This window comes from Dicentrarchus labrax, unplaced genomic scaffold, assembly GCF_905237075.1.
Source record: "Dicentrarchus labrax unplaced genomic scaffold, dlabrax2021, whole genome shotgun sequence".
Taxonomy (NCBI): Eukaryota; Metazoa; Chordata; class Actinopteri; family Moronidae; genus Dicentrarchus; species Dicentrarchus labrax.
In genome coordinates, this window is record NW_026136723.1 from 19585873 (window position 1) to 19605220 (window position 19348).

General features: G+C 42.1%; 1 long non-coding RNA gene across 3 annotated transcripts; it reads left to right on the forward strand.

Moving 5' to 3' along the window:
- The first annotated feature begins 667 nt into the window (after positions 1-667).
- LOC127357835 (uncharacterized) lies at positions 668-14567 on the forward strand. Of its 3 annotated transcripts, none has more exons than XR_007882315.1 (3): positions 668-869; positions 2352-12917; positions 13676-14567. It is a non-coding gene; the product is annotated as an uncharacterized LOC127357835 (long non-coding RNA). The 3 variants fall into 3 exon arrangements; XR_007882316.1 differs by having other exon boundaries at positions 2352-4234; positions 5431-14567; XR_007882314.1 differs by having other exon boundaries at positions 2352-14567.
- The last annotated feature ends 4781 nt before the right edge of the window (positions 14568-19348 follow it).

Here is a 19348-nt window from a genome sequence, read left to right on the forward strand (position 1 = left end):
TATGGCAGTGACAGATGTCTTCTGTTTTTCATGCCAAAATGTACATGTAGGGAGAACTGACTGACATGTTGCCAAGCCAGGTGAATGTTGCTATGAGGTTGCGTATATTTTCTTCATGCTGTGCCCTGACAGGAAGTGATGGGGTGAAAATAGAAAAAGAGAGACTGAGAGAGAAAGCAGTACAGCGGGTAACTATGACTGGCCCATTAACAGGGCTGGTTGTCAGTGTCAGCGGACTCAGCTGTGGACAATGGGCAACAGTAGTTGCCGAGGAACATTGTTAAAAAGGAGCAGCACTGTCAGATCTGGACATTCTCCTAAAGTGTACATGGCTGAGGTCACAGGGCGCATGGTTAACACTAGCAAAAGAGAATAACAAGTCCACCGCTTTGTACAGATTGACTCTGAAGACTGTCCCAATGTGAATATCAAACCTCTACCATGACAAATAGGCAAAGAGGGCGAGGGATGAAGGGCCAGGCGAGAGTTGTGAAAAGAGGGAAACACGAGTGAATTGATGGAAAGAGGTTGCTGGGAGGAAGAGGGGGTGGGAGAGAGAGCAAGAGGATGTGAGGCAGATGGAGAGAGGTGACAGTGCAGGGAGAGAGAGAGAAAGAAAGAGACAGAAAGGGGGAAGGTTTGTGTTTAATTAGTGGCCCTGGAGAGTGTCTTGGTTGAGCCAAGAAGGAACATGGGATGTTCTCTAATTGGCCCTGCTCTGTGGAGAGGGAGGGTAGGAGGAAAGGCTAGAAAGAGAAGAGACAGACACAACAGGGAGGAGAAGAAAAAGAGGAAGAATGACTGGACTTTTGTCTGCTTGGCTGCATGTGTATATGAGCAAGCTGTTGTGTATGCATTTGTCCATAGAGGTATGTAACCTTAGTTACTGTACTCATTACATAACAATGTAAGTTTATGTTGTGTTATTGAGCTGTAAAATAAGCTGTGGTAAATTGTGCCTATGTTTCATTAGTAAATAGATACTATTTACTATATACTACCATACAAACATGAGAGCAGGATTGAACTTCTCATCTAACTCGTGGCAAGCAAGTTAATATGTAAATTTAAAAAAATGTTGTACTAGTTTCTTGTTCATTGCTCATTCTTATCCCCTTACTTCAGGGTAATTTTAGTTCCTACCTGCCATTGTTTTATGGGGCACAGTTGTGCGTGTAACAGTAGAATAAATAGTCTGATGTGAACCCCGAGAGAGCGAAGTTGGGTGTTTACTGACATACCAATGAAGAATTCAAGGTTACAGATTACGACCAAAAGTATGGTGACACTCTTTTCAACAAAACTTTTATGGATATTTGATCTAGTTCTAAATTCATCAGGTCGGACTTTCCCCCTTTGTCTAACTTGATGTGTGGCTATTTAAGCAATTTCATAAGTCTGCACTGAGTTGCATTAGGTGGAAGAATGAGGACGAACTCATCCCAGAAGAGTGGAGGCTGATATGGCAGCATATTAATGCCATAGTTTTGGAGTGAGATGTTCAACAATTACATATGGGTGTTATGTTTGAGTGTCCATATACTTATGTCCTATTAGCATATAGTAGAAGGTTGTGGTAGTGGTTGAGGAAGGTGGTGGTAGAAGGTGGTAGAGATAGTGAGTAGTAGGTGGTATATATAGAGATTTTCTATTAAAAAAATACATCCATATATTGAGTCAGCTATAACAATTTATATAGTTATTGCAACTAAGAGTGCATGAAAACTAGTTAACATAAGAACAGAGGAGCTGAAATAATTAACTAAAAGTAATGGATAAATGGTTACAGTACAAATGCAAACCTTAGCAAACTGAACTAAACACTGAGGTTCAATTGTATGAAAAATATTGTAACATCCACTATTATATACATGTTTATATGATTAGTCTGATGGTTAAACATACTCCAAGAGTTATAACTGGTTATAAAAAAGTCTCAATTTAATTCTGATGCAAACCAGCAAGAAGATTGACAATTTCTATTCTGCCTGACACAGGATTGGTAGAAACACAGTGGTTACAAGAATCAACACAAAATAAAAGCTCCTTGTAGGGGCTATAAATAACGTCCAGTTTGAAATGAATTTAAATGAACACATTTGGAACATGAATGGTGGTGTTGATGTGGGGTACATCTTACAAAACATCACATGAATAGATAGATAGTAGGTACAGGTATACATTGTATTGTAGCTGGTATATAAGGTGGTACTAGGTGGTATAGTAGATAGATAGATAGATAAGAGATGTAGCATAATGTAACACAGTGAGAAATATAAATTACTTTCTAAAAATTATATAATCCCATACTTGATGTATTTCACAGTAATGTGTGTGTTTTTACTGCACAGGGTCAAGGAGAAACTTGGTTGCCATGACATGGAACAAAGAGGAGTGGAGAGAAAGCTCAGAGGATATGAATAAGGGAGCAGGAGAGATGGATGAGGGGAGTGGGGAGAGGCAGGAGAGAGACAGAGATGGATGGAGTGAAGAGTCTGGCTGTACAGGGGCACAGCTATGGAGAGAGACAATTCACAGATGCACAGAGGAGATCCGGGAGACGCTTTGGAAAAATGACAAGTCAAGAAGTTGGGGAAGGAGGGATAATGAGCAAAGACAGAGAGGAAGGAGAGTGTGTTTGTGAGCAAAAGGGAGACACCGAGGCCTAGTGGGAGACATGGAGAAAAAAAGGGAAGTTTATAGGGGAGAATTTTGAGAGGAAAGGAGAGGAGGAGATGCAACAATAAGGAGATTCAGTAAAATGTTTTGAGAAAATAACTGTGACAGAAAGGAAAAAGAAACAGACTGAAAGAAACAGACTGTAGTGAGAGCAAGGGCTGTCCAGAAACAAATCAGGCCAGCTCAGCACGTTCTTCTTCATCCACCCCATTTAAGACGGTGGCATTATTCTAACCATAGCCCTAATCAATACGTGTGACAGCATATTGGTGATCAATCAAAGTGCCAGGACAGAATTGATCATGCTCAGTCAAATGTGACATAAACAAGGCCTTGCAGTCGATATGATGTTAGTGTATTCAGTCCGAGACAAACACTCTGTATCTCAATTAACTGCTCATTTTGCCACTGTATACTTTGATAAAGAGAGTCATTTATGCACACCTAAACAGCAGCAGAGTGAAAGATGATGTGTCAGAGCAACTACTGCCCAAAAAAAGAATTAAGTAGTAACTTGTTAAAAACAATGTTAACGTCATTGAATTATGTATACCTTTACACCTTTACCTCACCTTTATTCAGACAAAAAGAAAAATACATACTGAGCTGTCACTTTAATACGCTTTGTTTCTCCTTGTCATCTGCAGAGGGGAAAAAGGTAAATTACTAGAAACAAGAATTACAAAACATGTACACCGGAAGCATTTAAGTTTAAGTGAGTACTTAGTGAAGAGACAATCAGCAGAGAAACGGGAGCCAGGGAGTTTTTTTCTCTGCAAAGTTAATAACACAGCACACCACAGCAAAACAGTCAGATAGTGAAGAGCCACGAGAGGTGCCTTAATTATAGGTAGAAGCTAATTATGCTAGATTGAAGTTATGCTTACAGCACAGATGTCACCATATAATGAGACAGAATGGTGCGAGGGTCACGACGAAGGTGCAGAAGGCAGTGGACCACACATCTTGATGCTGGGGTCATACCAGATCCAGACACGGATTTAAAATCTTCATTAAAGCTCTGATAATTGTGCAGCCTATTGGATGTAAATGAGGCTTGAAGATCGATACCCCAATGCTCGGTTCAGTCTAATGGAGAAAAGAGTGATGGTGATACATGGTTATAACTATGCTGCTTCACATTACGGATAACCCTTGCTAACCCCGTGTACCCGCTACACCTGCAATTAAATGAGGATGCCTGTGGGAGAGAGCGAGAAAGAGAGGCCCACAGCTCAAAGCACAGATGCTTCTATCACAGCTAAATGATACTGTGTCTGACCTCGGGTGTAGCTAGCCACGGTGCATTGGGAGCTCTCGGAGCTGTAATGCACCATTATGATATCGAACGTCCAATAGCTTCCCCCCCTTCTCCTATCACCACCCCCACTAAGTTCCACACCAACCCCTCTGCTCCTCCTCCTCCCTTAGCATCGAATGGGAGAGCGTTAGCGTGATTTCCAGTAGTTGTGAACCCCGAGGAAAAAGCAGAATGGCTAAATTGACCAGATTACTGAGACTAATTGGTCCAATCGTGAAGAACTGGCTCATTAAGGTGTGTGTGGAGATAACAAAGCATGCTACTGGATGCAGAATGTGAAATGTGTGAATAACACACATGCAAACACCATGCAAAGTAAACACACACACATAAACACAAGCGCACGCAAGCACACCTGGTTTCAGATAATTGAGATTGTTATTTACAGTGTGGCACAGCATGGATTAATGAGATCTTAAAGGGTCAGTTCACCCAAATTACACAAACATATTTTCTCACTTACCCCTAGTAGTATCTAGCCATGCAGACAATTTTACTTTTATTTGTCCAAGTTCTGAGATATCCGCCTCTGGGGTTTCTGCCTCCACCTGAATTCCTAAGATTTCTTTTCTACCAAAGCAATAGTCCCTATGCGACCATATCTCCTGGAGAATATGTTTATATGCAACTCATTTGCGACAGCAAAAATGGTTCGTCAGCAACGTGATGGCACCTGGATTACATTTTTTATCAACATAATTAAGACACATTAATTAATGTATCTGGCAAGTTGCAAAAAGTTGTTATAAAATGTTTGCTGACAATGTGCTTACATTTTTGCCAATATCCTCTCTTGAAATACAATATTCTTGCCAAGCAACTATAATCTGGTGGTCTTCAATACTGTAAAAAGTGACTGGAGCTACATGGTGTGTTTACCTAAATAGCATTTAACTAAACAGCAATCTTTTCCAAACCCGAACTAACGTACTTTTGTTGTCTAACACTAATAACACACTGACCTCAGGATGTGAATCCTGGTCTCTGGTGCCGTAGTCCTGTACTTCGTACACCCACCATCCAACCTGGCCACCTCCCTGAGCCTCTCTCTGGTATGAAAATATAACACTTTGTTCCCACCAAACATAATCTTGGCAAGACTTACATTTCCTTCACTACTAGTAGTATAGTAGTTTCTAGGAGACAGGGAAGACAGGGAATAACTGTTCACATTGTTTCTGGTAACAGTTTTCAGTGTTGTAACCACCACAACAAAACAGAAGAAGAAGAAATCTCAGAGACTGATACCCCCCATCCTAGATAAATAAAACTAAAATGATCTCTATGGCTTTATACAACTACAGAGAAGAGAGAAAATATGTTCTTTTAGCAAGTTTGTTGGACTGACCCTTTAATGTAACAACAAGTCAGCTGTGATGTTCTGAAATTTTACATACAGACAGTAAATAATTAATCTGAATGATGTTTAGGGGCAGCAAAAGATGGCAATAGAGGGAAGAAAGCGTGTGTTTTGCCGCGCTGAAGGTCTCCATCGCTTCATCGCCCCTTCACTCCACAAGCCATGCCTCCATCACAGAGTGAGAGAGGGGAACGGACAGCGTTGCCTGAAGCTGACAGAGCAGTAGAGCGAGCAGCAGAGAGAGAAAGAGAGAAAGTGAGAAACACAAAACAAAGGCAGTGGGGGTAGAAGAAGGCAGAGCCAGGTGTGGAGGAGAGAAATACAGAAAGACGGAGCAAGAGAGCATGAGAGAGACGCAAATGCTACCCAGAGAAGTTGTCCTCTCCTCTGGTTATCCTCCATCACCCTGCCTGTGTTTTCTCCATCCCTGTGACTTTCTTCATGGCCCTTTGGCTCTGTGACCCCTGTGTCGGCTGCCATTTCTCAGCCCGGCCTTGTCACTCCGCTCCTGGCTCACATGCAGCCCACACCGGAGGGTCGAGTGTCGTCAGCGGAGCTTGAACCTCACACCATTGTTGTAAGACAGAGCAGATCCTGTGACGGACTAAATGTGACAGTTGAGCTGCTGACCTTTGGTCCGAAAACGACAGACAGAAACCGGCAGCCGGAGCCGCAACGCCCATGCACACATGGGTACTCCATACATAGAGAAACACAACCAAAGTAACACACACACACACACACACACACACACATTGTCTGTGTATGAACGTGTGTATAATTTCCTTAAACATACAGCTGGTTAAAATGTACCATATCCTTTTATAAAAGATGGTTTAAGGTAAGTGCGCAAATTATAACCAAGTAGTGTGAGATAAATATGTTGTGATTATGCGGGAAAATTGTTAGCTGGACTATTTCTTGGCTGGGAGCCATTGCCAGATCAAATGGTGGGGACTGTAGGAAGTCCTTGGTATCAATCTTCTCATCAAACTCTCTGCATGGAAGTGAATAAGCATATTTCCCAATATGTTGGGAAAAGTGACTTTTATTACTATAGCCTTTTATACAGACCTCTCAATCGACAGTCACATTTGAGATGTTTACAGCCATTAATATTAGTCTGGATACAGCACTGGAGGCTGTTCATTCATATGAAAGCTGCTCAGTGGTGCAAAAACCCAAAAGTTCCACTTAATACAATTTCCCAATATGTTGTGAAATATACAATGACTTAAACTACTGCATAATCCACCCTTGTCGCCATCTATAATTGCTACTGTTTATGAATGTTGCCAGGTAGTTAGCTAGCTATGTCCTCCTTCTTAAGTTAAATTAACTACTAAGTTCTGATTGGTCAATTGTTGCTGTGTAATTGCAGCAATGGCGTCCATCATGTGATAGACACTGGCCCAAAAAGGCTTTTTCCCATAAGCTTACATTGTGAAATAAGCGGCTGTACGATGGATACAGCGTCACAACCCTCGTGAAATTATTTGTTTTACTACCAGAATTTAATCCATTCAGTCCAATAACATTTTTAAAGTCTAGAAAATTTGCAAGATTCAATTATTTTTCCCCTTTCATGCAGGGATAAACTTGAAGTTAGCTGGCTCAGCCAGCGGAAGTCTCTAGTGTGCATCCTCTATGGGCCACTGGGCCCCTTAGAGCATGTGCAGTTTGTATTCATCCGGGTAATTTCTTTGCAACGCCAGACTCATACGTATGGCTGTAAACATCTAAATTGTGGCTGTCGATTTGGAGGTCTTTATAAAAGGCTAAAGTAATAAAAGTCACTTTGGGATTTGAAAAAAACAAACACATACATTATTTTCAAGACTTTTAGCTTCATTTGAAAATTACATCAACATGAATAATGAACTTTATATGTTCTGAATTAACAATGAACCCATGCATATACACAGCATAATGTACATTAATAATCCATGCACTGTGTATGAAGCAAAGTTCTTTTTTTATTATTATATACATACACCATTTTCTGTATCTGGGAGTGCAGAAACCATATCAGCCCTGAAAGCTCCACAGATAGTGTTTGCATAAAGAGACTCACAACATTAGAAAGAGATGTAGGAAGTGCTGGATGAAGAGTACCTTAACTACAGCACTCATCGTTGAACTACCATTTGTTTTTGTAAATGTCAGTTAATTTAAATAGGTTGTATAATCCCTGTAGAGTCATGACTCTGACTTCTCAATTAACAGACCGTGCCAACACTGGCTGTAGTGAATATGGAAATTACCGGGATTGGAGGTAAAAGGTTTCTCTGTCACAGCAGCGTTATGTGAGTTAAGGCAGAAGCGCTCCCTGAGGCATTTTTTCCCCCTCCGGCAGTCATCGTTTCCGTTTCTATCCATTCACTCTCCTCAGTCACTTACTATTTTCCCCTCTTTTTTGGCACCTTTTATACCAACCACATTTCACCTTCATTGCCTCCATCTTTTAAAACACTCCACCTCTGAGTCCTATTTTATGGTCTGGTTTGTTATCTGGCTCTTTATCTCTTTTTTTTGGGTGACTATCTCCTTAATGCTTCTCCTCCTCTTCTTTTTCTTCTTCTGGCTTACTTAAAAAATAGCCTGCGTCCACTCTCTTCCCTTTCTTCTTTTGCTTTCTTTCTCCCTCGCAGGGGCACACTTTCTCCCCCTCCCTCCACCCCTCCTGCTCTCTTGCAGTGTTTATTTAAGCAGTTTCACAGTCACTGCACCCTACTCTGACTGTGTCCACTCTCCTCCTCCTCCTCATCTCTCATGGACACACTTTGTATTTGTGTCTCTGTATCTCTGTATTTCTGTACTCCTCTCTAAATCCTTGTCTACTTCTCCTTTACTTTATCCCTCTTTCCTTTCACTCCTCTTCCTGGTGCTCCCTGCTTCTTTAGACATTCAGAGATTCAGAGTTACTTTAAAGACTTCACAGCCTCCCTCTATCGTTGGAGCTTTTCAGATCTGAGAGGAGCAGGCAGCAGAAAACTGGGCCAGATAGAACTAGGCAAAGGCAAGAGAAAATATATCTTTACACTTAGACTGTCTCAGAGACATGTAATTGTTAAATAAAAGGAAGATCTTTCCAGGCAGCTCGTAATTATCAGAAGAGATGGATGCCCTCAATGGGCAATTTAATAACCTGGAGAGGGCAGGGACTGTCGGATCTAGCTAATGTTTGAAAAGAGCAGCGTTAAGACACTAATCCCATTCATCTCAAGTTCTATATTCATTTTTCTTGTGTTAATAATAGCTGCACAAGGACATGCGAGCGCTTCAGTAGACTCGTCTCTTTTTAGTTTTAAAATGAGTTTGTAATGGAATTATAGATATCATATCTCAAATACCTGCTGAGAGTAATAACAATTACATGAGAATTCTTCCAGAAAGTGTTGGCTGGAGCCAGACACTTTCATCAGTAGGTTAAAGTGAAGATGGACTGATCTGCAGTTTAGTTATATTCTGTTCCAACATGCTAATTCAAACTTTCTCTGCCATATTAACACTAATGTGACATTCATAGTCAGAATGCAGATTTAAAGGGGAACTCCACCAATTTCGCACGTCAGTCTGTTTACAGGACTACAGATAAATTGCCTCAAGTGATGTCACTTGAGTGGCGGTTGAAAATGAAAAAAAATCTGTGGGGCCTGATCCTTGTCTCTTCTTGAGGCTAACAACTCAAGGCTACATTAGTCCCTGCTAGCGTAACACAGCCAGCTCTCCCGGAATATAAGAATAGTTATGTTTTTGTAACCTTAGAGTGAGCCATTTATATCTACAGATGCTACAGGTACAGGCCATCTTCCATGGGGTCCACCATGTTTAACCACTGTTACTACTGTAGCCCAGAACAGAGATTTCATACATTGGCTCTTTTTCGTGCATTTTGCCACCATATTTCTCCTTTCTGCTTGGAAGGGAGGGTAAAGTGATGAGTTGCGCTTTGCAACTACACCGCAAGACACCACTAAATCTTACACACTGGACCTTTAAGTCTTGTCATCACTGTGGGTTTTCCAAGCAACCAGCAGAGACTTAAGTTATTGCTCTCAACCAAGACTGTCTGGCACACAACTCCCTATAAAACCACAATGTGCTATTCCCCCATTTGTGCTAAGCGAAGCTAACTGGCAGTTAGTAGCCTATATTTAAGAGGGCAGACATGAGAGTTTTAGCTTTAGAAAAGCACTTTAGCAGGACTGAGGACTGAACACCTCTTTCTCTACGTCACACTGTTGCTCAGTTTGGCATCGGAAGCCTATTTCTGGTCCTCCATCCATGCTTTACAAATGAAGCATGAAACACTCTTAAGTGACAGCCATTCAAATATTCAACCACTCATTTACCAGTAAGCTCACAGTTGTTATTGTAATTCATTACAATGCTACACTATATGTGCCTCTACTGCACTACCACCCACCACTACACACAGAAACACACACATACATGCATACATCCCCAAAGCCTGTCCCCTACATCATTCACAGCCCCATTGACAGCTAGAACACTTTGTAGTTCTATACAATCGGTTGTGTACTGCGTTCCGCTCGCTCTCAAGACTACTTTCTAGCCCGGTGAGTCTGGGGAACTGTGTCGTCGATGACAGTAATGTATTCTGGCCCTCCCCACAGGCCTCCATGGACCTGGCTCCCTTCCTCTTCTTTTCCTCCTGGGACTTCCTTGATGTTGTGGGAGCTGAGGCCTGTTGACTACCTCCCCACCCATCCTTTTATAATGTGTTTCCTCCCCTGTTGATTCTGTCTTCCTGCCTTTATTATGGGTTAATGTCTTTTCTCCTAGACCCGGCAAAGTCGGATCGGAGAAGCTGTAAGAGAGAAACCACAAGGCAGACAGAGAGGATATAGTGCAATATAGTCTCATAAAACTGAAATGCAGATTATGTGCTGTAGACCCCGAATAATGCCAAGATTACATTCCTGCTCCAAAAATTGGATTATGTGACAATAGCATGATTTGGATTATGAAAAAGTGGCACAAATTGGATGAGCCTTTTTTCATCAGTGCGTCCCATTAAAAGCTGGATAAATGTTAAGTTTGTGGCAAGTTTAGGGGACTAAAATGCGGTTGGGTTTAGAAAACTACAAACAAATGAATTAAAAACTCTCTCACTTTGTATCCACCCATCTGTCAGCCAAATCTCTGCACCTTTTCATTCCATATGTCAGTGTCAAGTTGCTGTCTGTTTCTAGTCATTAAACCTTCTTTCTTTTGCATTTTCTTTGCAGAACTCACTCATTTGAATGAAATTTCAGGACACCAGGCGCTTTACAATATGTAAATGATAGACTACAGTATACTCACGCCACAGTCGTCACTCCTCAAGATTGTGCTAAATCCAGTTCACACACAGTTTGGACTTTGAAAAGAGTGACAACTACATTATACCTGAGATTTCAGGTAGTTACTGTCAAATCTGAGTGCAGACATGGTTATTATCTGCAATGCGTATTAGATTTGTACGAGACATCTAGAAGTTGTTGCAGATGCCGGTTAGTCTGAGATAGCGATAAGAGAGATGTGACATTCTCAGTTCAATTCATCATGGTTTCACCGATTCTTTTCCACCAGTTCTTGCATTCAACACCCGAAAATGATGAATTTGTTAGACGAAAAAGCTTGCGGTCAATTTGTCAAGTAAACTAATGGACAAACACACACCTCTCTTTGTCTGGCTGTTCAGGTGAGGCATAAATACTGTTGCTGCTGAAGTCACCATCTTTTGTCTGAATTAAACGTTGCTATGGTTACAGACCTTAATCACAGCTATGGCATTATTCATTGGTTATGGGAGCTAACTGGGTTTACCTGTTCACATACACACAGTGCGTTTTCATTCGCCTCTGCTTTGCACCACAAATTGAAATCCACTCTCATTAGTGAATAGCTTGTCAATCTCAAACACTGACGGTACAAACGTAGCCACAGACGCACAGCGGGGTGAGCCTAGGAGGAAAAACAGAAGAGAAAACAAACAATGTAGCATGGTACAGCCTCTAAAGTAAATCTATTTCATCTTTTTGTCAGCCACTCATGATGTTTGGCATATATGCTGTGACATGATCAGCTGCCACTGTCAACAATTTGGTATTCTAGCATGAACAAAGAGAGAACAGTGGAGTTTCTAGTTGTGAGCTGTAGCTGGTAAGCACACAGATGGCCTGTGTGTATCTATGTTAAACAAGGGATAAATGTTTGCACGGAAGAAGAGGCATCAGAAGAGTAACGGTGGTGTCTTTTTATCTTTCTTCATTCTCTTCATATATCTTTGTACTCCCTCGCTTGTCTGCTGTGGACCCTGTGTTTGTCCTCTAAACCGAATGATCACATTGACACAGAGGACACGTATACAGACATACACACAGGCCGCACAGACACATGGCCACATAGTGCTCAAACTTTAAATTAATTTACTGATGATATGTGTGGAAGAATGCACACACACAAACACACAAGGACACAGTCAGACACACACCTACAGGGAAACTTTACTCAGCTCTCTGTATCTTGGGTAAATCTGTTTGGCAGAAGTTGAATTTGGCAGAGCAGTTCCTCCACTGTGAATAACACTGAAACTAATGAGTTCATCTCTTCCACTCCTTTTTTCTCTCTGTCTCCTTCTTGTTCCACATTTGCACTCTTGTCCTCTCTCTTTTCTCTCCTTAGTCTTGCCCTCTGTCTTGATCTGTCTCTCTCACGCACACTCTCCTCTTCATTTCTCTGCTAGTTCTCCGTTTCTCTTTCTCTCCACTTCTCTGTTGGCCCTCTTGGACATCCTCTCTTTACCTGCACAGATGGTTTCAGTGCCTCCTCTGAGTCTTAATTATTCCGTCAATTACTGTGGGAAAATGTGCAATTAAAGTGGACAGTTATTCTGCGCCGTGTGGCTCTGTATTTATTGGGGTTACACCTGATTTCAGGGGCTCAGGAGTTTTTTGATGCTCTGTGCCATCTTTTCCGTCGCTTCTAGGTATGTGTGAAGGACATCTTGGGGGAATTTATACATTTTATTTCCCTAATCTTTTTCTCTGTAGGGATTCCCACTAATGGATGAAATAGTATTGTGAGCATATGGCCGACAAACAATTAGATGACATGGCGCAGTATATCAAGTATCTTTCTGGATCGCTTTACAGCCTACTTTAGTGTTGAAATAAGAAACCATGTCAACATGTACACATTTGGATTTTGTTCTTTGTAGTGGCATTGATCTGTTTTCTTGATATGCCAATCTCACTCAGACTCACTGTGCTCATTGCTGGCTTCACAGCAACCCACAGAGAGTATTTCCCTGGGAATGAGTTTGTCAAATCACGAACTGTGGTGCAACCAAACACTTATGTGCTGCGTTAATCCGTTGGAGTACTGTTCTAACCCAACCTTCGGGTCCGTGTCTCTCCCTCTGCTCTTCATTACGAGGCCTTAATCCTGACAGCGACACTCCACACACAGGGCAGCGTGGAGACGGGCGAACAACAGGAGACCTGCTTCTTCGCCGAAAGCCCAAAGCAAACACTGCAGCTGCTACGGGTGGGTGATGCTGACAGCTAGAACAGTGTGTGGGGGCTAGAGAGATGGAGAGAGAGAAAGTCATAAGTGCTGGATATGTATATCTAGACCTGTACACAAGTATCACAAGCACTAGAGCAATCGAGATTAGTATCCAGTGTAATGACACCCCCACAGAGAGAGAGAGAGAGAGAGAGATTGATACAGATACGGGGACAAAAGGGAAGATGAGAAGAGGATGCTTGGCTGACGAGGAGAGGAAAGAAGAGAGGAGAGAAAAGACTGAGAAGAGGAAGCTGGAGAGAACAGCAAATAAAAGAGAGAGAGAAGTGGAAGGAAGGGGAAGAAAAGAGAAGGAATACGAGTGAAAGATTAATAGGGAGAAGACGGAGATGGAGGATGGTGGTGGAGTAGAGTGAAGGGCCCGTGGCGCCACTCTAAGTCATCCTAACCAATGAGGACCTGGATACTGAGAGGGCTTGATCACAGCAGGCAGCTGCTAGCACATCATTTTGAAACCCCTCTCACATCCCTCTTCCCCCTGTCTTTCCTGCTCCCCTGCTTCCTTTTGCTTAGATTGCACGTCACTTATTATAAATTGTTTATTTATTAATTATTTTATTGTTGGTTTTTCAGTGGCTCAATATGAAGCTTCTGTCTTGGCTTGAAAATGAGATCCTAGATCACAGTGGGAGTAATTTGATAAAAGGTTAATTAAAATAAGAAAATAACATTAAAAAAATCTCTTCTCCTCCTCCTCTTTTTCTCTCCATCTGTAGACTGGCAGTAACTGTATTGGGTGTAACTGGGAGCCTCCTCCTCCTGCTCATTAATGAAAAGATGAGAAGGAAGCCGAGAATAACACAACATGATTTGTGAATATATTTCTCTCTATCTTGAGGGAATATCAAGTTATAAGCCTTTACAAGTTAATGTTGAGGAACATTAAGCTGCTGATGGAAAACAAAACGGGCCTATCTGCATAATGTGTCCGGTGAGCATATATTTACCATCTTCCAGACATATTCTCAAGTCTTTGGAGCCAACTTCAGTCCCATCACATTGACTGACAGGCTGACAGTGGCCACATTGTGTCAGTTCAGTGTGGCGTCAAAATAAATCCATACTATCACTCATTGAAGTTCAATAGTGGAGTACAGAGGCAAAATGCATCTCACACTGATAATTCACAGTTAATGGGAAGCAAGAAGAACAACAGGGAACCTTATCAGCTGCATGATGTAATGTTTACCGGCTTTTTAATTAATTATGAAAATTAGCCGAAGCGGTAGGCACACTGTGAAGTGAAATCAGATCTTTACGCTTATCGCAGCCTCGCAGCACTCACAGTGCGCTATTTGAATGACATCTCACGCAGAACACACAGTCCCACACACTGTCCCTCACGAGCCAACACACATACACTAACAAATACACCTTAGCACACACAGACACATTTACAAAGTATCTACAAATACACATACACTTGCACATGGATGCTTATAAAGTTCACAGATTGACATTAATGTATGCAAAAAACACAGTACCACAAAAACAAAATGCTATTGATTGGTTTTTACAGTTTTCAAGGTCTGAATAAAATTAGATTTTGCCCTTTGATTCTTGTATGATGACAGAGTGCTCCTCATTAAATGCATCTGTCAAAATGGACTGCAAATGTGAGCTTGCCTGATCTATATTTGTATGCATTGATCTGGAAAAAAATAGGTGAACCAAATATGCACAAACAAGCAATTACTCCAGTGGCTGACATGACATTTCTGTGGTGTTAGTTGTTCAAAAAACATATTTTTCTTTGTGTCTCCAATCAGCGATCAGTTGCCTCAGAGTTTAGTCAAGGAGAGTTATTGTTTTTGTTTTTGCAGGGGAGAAAATAATTCACAGACTGTTGAGAATATGTGGGCTCTACAAGCTAGTATAGTGGTATCACTGCCGTAGCATCATTGTTTCAGTTTGTAGTGTTTATCATTAACTGTGCAGCACTGTAGCAGGGAATCTCCTCTCTGTTAGGTCTTGATTACTCATCACACAAAGTTGGTCCCTGCAGGATGGAGATGGGCAACAGGCAGAATCCAATATTCCACCTTGGAAGACAACCTGCTCTGTTCCCGTCATCTCCAGCCGGATTAGGGAACAGGATATTTTCGGAAATGGGAGAGAGAGAGAGAGAGAAAGAGAGAGGCAACCCAAGCTGCCAAGTTTCCTCCTCCTCCTGCTCCTCCTCCTCCTCCTCCTCCTCCTCTTCCTTTTCCAATTGGACTTGTGTGTGAAGAAGTAGTGCAAACGACAAACGCGCACAAGACAGGAGGCGCTTTTTCTTTTTCTCAACTTCGGATCAAAGGAGGGGAGCCAAGAGACACGATGTGTCCGCGGGGAGAGACAGGATTAGCTGGATTAGCCCAAATGCACCAGTGATAGGACTGGGCCCTCCTGGACAGATAGGCAAACGCTGGCAGCTGGGCCTGTGTGCAGGGGCCAGATGAATTGGGGCCCAGCATTGTCTCAGTAAAACATTGCTCAGGACTGGGTTCAGCTGCATCTACTATTTCCCTCCCTCTCGTGTTTGTTTATCAATGATAAAATGGACAAGCTTTTGCTGTCAGGTGCAATGAATTCTAGTTTGGGTCCATAAGTAGGTCTTTCACCTCCTCTTCTTTAGAGAATTTCCTGTTTTCAGCATCAGTGCTTTACAGGGTCTCGCTGATAAAGTGTTATGAATTTGCATTGCATAAGCTGATTCTCAACTGGCGGTAGATATTGAGAAGAGACACTGCTATTAATCACTGAATTATTAGAAATTTATGCAGGAATAAATAATAAATGAACAAATAAAGCAGCATAAACATAAACCAGTCATTTATTTGGTTGATCGGCCTTGTGAAACTGCATTAATGATACACTGCCATTGCACCCCACGCTCTTTTGATTTAACATGTTTTCCTCTTGGGACATTAAATTTATCTTTCTTTTTTACTTCTTTGTGCATTATGTAAACTTTTTACACTGTAATTTACAGTGCAGATGCTTTTTTGCAAACATAATCCCCACGAGTCTTCTATGGCTGCATATACAGTATGCAGCACACAGCTGAATTTAAGTACTGTGCATCTTGTGTGATATGGTCTTGGCATTCATTTCTCTGCATGATGCCCCAAGGGTTACCCCATGGAATAGATTTCCTGTTATGTATCTATAACAGAAATCACAGAAGAGAAAGAAAAATAAAAGAACAAAACAGAGAGCAAACGGAGAGGAAGCAAGAGAGCAAAATGAGAAAGAGAGCGGTGAAAAGATGGGAGGGGAGCAATTAAACGAGGGGGGAAGAGAGGCAAAGTGAGAAATAGAGAGATGTGGAACTGTGAAGAAGGGGGGGGGGGGGTGGCATGTTATTAGCCATGTTGGTGTCACATTACAGCACAGCGGAGTTTGTAAAGTGGCGAGATAACTCTCACCTGAGGCCGTATGCCGCTGCCTTCACTCACAAGGACGGTCATGTGGCGAGACTAATGCCGCTGTGCCTACTGTTACCACTGTGCATGCATTTGTTTGTGTAGCTGTGCACAAGTTTGTGTGTTGCTGTGTGAATTTCGTGTCTGTCTGGGTCGCTGACAACATGTGTATGTTGCTGGGAATTAATGTGGTCCATGTCGAGGACCAGAGCTACCAAGAAGCAGCTCCTGCAGGCAGGTCTCAGCTGGTCCGTAGGACTCGAGGAGCAGCTGATTAATTCTCCAGTCTGCATGGTGTCCAAGGAGTCAAGCATGCACTGTTATTTATCTGCTCCCTGGTTAGTCCCTGGGAGGGCTCCCCCTTGGTCTCTGGTGACACCGTGGGCTGCACGAGACCACGGTTTTATTGTTGTTCGCTGCTGTCTTATCTGCAGCCCTGTCAACAAAGACAGAGGGAGAATGGAAGAGGGGAGGAGGTAGAGGGAGGGAAAGGGCAGCGAGGGGCAGAGCTTTACACAGATTGTCTTTACTCCAGCTTTGCAAAGAGAGATTGAAAGTATACCGCCTCATCCCTTGACTCAAATATTCCTGGTCAATGGAAACTGTCATAAATTTGAATGTAGATTAAAAATTTTCTATGGCTGTATGAGTGGCTTGGATGACAACTTGATGAAACAGTTTATCACACACTCCAGATGTAGCACCCTGCTATATGCATGTCAGGAATGGCATATATAGACATATTACTGAGATTTACCAGTGGAAGTGGGTTTAAGGCTGATTTTGCATACAATCCCACCCATGCCTTCGCTGTGTATTACAGGATCTGTGTCTCACGTGTGCATTATTTGGGCGTGTGTGTGTGTTCTAGGGAGACAAAGACAGAGTCATAGGGGAGGAGAAAGGAGACATGGGCCACAGTAATAGAGAATGGCTGTTTGTTACAGTACATTAGAAAACATTATGGCTCAGTTAGCAGAGCCTCAATGATGAAAGAACAACAACAGCAAAAGACACGCACACTTGCACATTTGCACATTTGCACACACACACACACCCCATAATCACTATGTGCAATCACACAGCTAAAGGGTAATTGCACATAGTAGGAAAGTGCTGCAGCTCTGTGCGGTATGTGAAGCACGTACTGATACAGGAAAAATGACCTCTACGTTCCATGTTCAGTCTCACCTTTTTTGTCTTTACTCTGCCAACATTATCACCTACCTAGTGTAGTAAAGGTGGGCTGTAACTGCTTGTGATTTTACACAGCGAGGCTCAGAGCACCCTGGAAGCTGCTCACAGTAAAAGGAAAGGATGGAATCACTCCCCCAGCAGGATAAAAGTACAGACCAATCACAGAATTATGGAGCCCTAGGGAGCACGACCTGTTTTCTGCTTGTGTTTAAAGAAAAGACATGCATGTCGTTTCGGTTTTCTTTCTTCATCTTCAAGTCTAAGATTTTCCTCTTCTTTTTTGTTTTTATTCCAAGCAACCTCTGAGTCAGTTTTATCTTTTAATTTATAAAGCCCAGCCTTTCCCTTTGTTCTCCTTCTCTGTCTCTCTCTACTGTAATAACTAGCCTGATTCTAGTGATGCTGGTAAATGGTGGCCCAGTTTGTCCCCCCCCGCCTTTCCCCACACTCCCGCTAGTGAAATTACCAGTTGGTTACTATAGAGACGTGTTTATAAATGCAGCTTATGACTCCCTTTCTGCCCTTTCTCTCGTTGCATTTACCTCCTCATTTTCCACACCTATCTTCCCTTCTCCTCTAAAATGACATCTTTCTTTTTCCTTTTTTCTTTCTTTCCTTTTGCTGTCTGTCTGTCTGTCTGTCTGTCTGTCTGTCTGTCTGTCTGTCTGTCTGTCTGTCTGTCTGTCTGTATGTCTGTCTGTTTGTCTGTCTCTCTGCTTTCTCCTTCATCTGTCCCTTCCATCCGGTTCTTTTGCCCTTTCTCCCCTTTCTCTTTGTCGAAATCTCATTATTTTGTTAATTTCGTTGCCAGCCGCTGTCAACGTGACTTGCTATGCAAGTCTCATTGCACAGAATTAATACCTAATTTACCCCAATACTCGAATGGGCTCCATTCAAACAGCTTCCCAATCTAGGTGTTTACAATACCACAGGGCTTCCATCTTTTTCCGGCTCGGAGCTCTAAACTCCTTTTCTTTTATCATAAGTAACTGTAGGGCTCTTCTTTATGATAATGCATTTGTGTGGGTATGTGCCATATATCATTGTTTGCTACCTTTGTGACCAGAGAGGTAATGTAAAGGAAATAAAAGCTGTGGGTTGTCTTTCTGCTCCCTCATGAAAGTCTAATGGAGAGCTGATTCATGCTTGTATCTAGCCAAGAAGACAATGGACGTATAGGCGTATTTATACCACTCAAAGCAAAGTGCTGCTGAGGCTACAGTTTTACTCCTACTGGGTTCAGGTGTGGAGGGGAGCTAATGCACAACAAAGGGTTACGCTTCATGTAATTATGTAATAACCAACCTACCCCCACTAGCTCCAAGCGAAACACTTATCTCCAGTTTTATTTTTTTTTGCAAATTCTAAGAGCTTGTTTAAAAACATATTTCACAGTGAGACGGCTATAGTTTATCCCTTAAAAATTCCCTCCTGTTTAAAATTCAACAAAAAAGACCTTTTTTTATTGTTGATCCTCATCTATGTATGTCTCTGTGATTGACAGGTTTTCCTCAGTGATAGTGATTGTGAGTATGTGGCTATGCTCTGGTCATTTCAGTAAAATGTCACTCTTCTCTGCAGCTTGGGGAGTTTTCAACAGAGCAGATTTGGATGCCTCCTTTTGTTGCCTGTCCAACTCTAATACCACTTTCATTCTGTCAGCATTGCGGCATGCCAGTCTGGTTGTATTATGTGTAGAAGGTAAAGCAAACCGAGCCTTGTGCATAGAGGCTGTCACCTTTTAACATCGACAAAAGTAAAGAAATGTGTTAAAAGTTCTCGGGT